Source organism: Gavialis gangeticus, unplaced genomic scaffold (genome assembly GCF_001723915.1).
Source record: "Gavialis gangeticus isolate Ggan-Ray unplaced genomic scaffold, GavGan_comp1, whole genome shotgun sequence".
In the NCBI taxonomy this organism is placed as follows: domain Eukaryota; kingdom Metazoa; phylum Chordata; order Crocodylia; family Gavialidae; genus Gavialis; species Gavialis gangeticus.
The window spans coordinates 216,627,943-216,629,347 of NW_017729032.1; the positions used below are offsets into that span (position 1 = coordinate 216,627,943).

A 1,405-nucleotide genomic window follows, 5' to 3' on the forward strand; every position below is an offset into this window, starting at 1 on the left:
GCCCCACCCCTGTTTAAATAGATACCTTTCTTCCCTGTAAAATAAGAGCAATGCTTTGCCAGCTTAGTAGACTAAAATTTACCTTTTTTAGTAACTGAAAGGTCAACTTTCTTTCAGATATGGGTGCTTCACTTAGGCTTTTTTAGCCACAAAAAGGGGGGACTTCATTTCCCCCAAAAGTCACATCCCTTTCATCAGAGCAGTAGCTTACGCTAGTAGTTAAACAAAATTTATAGTCACTCGTGAATGTTTGTCTTAAAATAGAAGTCAGAAATCAACTTTCCATTCAAATGTCACTGAAAGCCTGTGGTGGCCTGTACTTTGCTTTAGGGAGCTGCTTATAGCTTATCTTGTATCTTTTACCATGTGCAGTACTGGTGACAAGGGGCTGAGCACAAGGGGAGTTTCTCAAAAATGCAGGCAGGCCTACTCCCCTTTGCTGTTGACATGCTTAAAATGAAACTGCTTTAGAGCTTGAGGTTGAAGACTCTTAGGTCTGGCACTTTCCCAGACAAGTTACTCACTTGTAGGTAAAAGTTTGTGTGTCCCATCCTGCCCATCTCCCCAAGCTGCTGAAGTTGAAAAAGCCAAAACCTTTTGCAGGCCTCTGATTTGCCTAGCCAAATTTTAAATAATGCATTCCTTTTTTCTGTTTACAAGCATACAGTAGGTTTCTGTAGTCTCAGGTGTTAGACATTAACTTGCTGTCCAACTAATTTAAAAATTGTTGTGACCACATACAGCGTTCTGTATGTACTTTTGGGTGCACAAGTTTCTTCATGCTCTTTAAAACTTGTATAGCCACACCTGCTGTTGTGTGGCTAAAATAGACTGTTACCAGTTTTTTCAGTGCATCAATATTGCAGCTGGAATCTGTGTGGGTCTCCATATTGCTTTCATCACTGCAGTATCCAAGTCCCTCTTTGTAAATGTTCTGGAGTCAGTCCTCGCTGCTACATGTACATGGACTAGGAAAATCTCTCTTGGTACTTGAGGAATTGAGGTGACTACTCAAGGCATACAAGAAGTTGTTTGCAAAGCTGGAAACTACTACACTCCCCAATGACCACTTTTCTCTGTCCTCTGTATTCAGTGTTGGCAGCTAAAAAACAACTCTTCCTTGTGTAGTATAGGCAGTCTTGCCAATCAGATGCCAGTGAAACAGTAGCATTGATAAAAGAATGAATGTCTTGCTCACAAGGTGTTGCTTTCAGGTATTGCTAGGAACATAACTGTAAATGGTAAAATATCTAATGGAGTTATGTGGAACTAAGAGACTGTCCCAAAGCAAATGCTACTCTACTGAGTCCGTTAAGACTCAAAATAGAAAATTTTGGGTATTTAAAGTGTTGGGGGAAAAAGCCTTTTCTATTTCTTAGTTTGATTGTTTTGTTCCCCCCCCCCC

At 40.5% G+C, this 1,405-nt stretch overlaps 1 protein-coding gene across 1 annotated transcript in view; it reads left to right on the forward strand.

The window, feature by feature from the left end:
• The window catches only part of ATP5O (ATP synthase, H+ transporting, mitochondrial F1 complex, O subunit), an 11,136-nt gene that overhangs the window by 9,129 nt on the left and 602 nt on the right, over positions 1–1,405 (forward strand). The gene's annotated exons all lie outside the window — the stretch shown is intronic.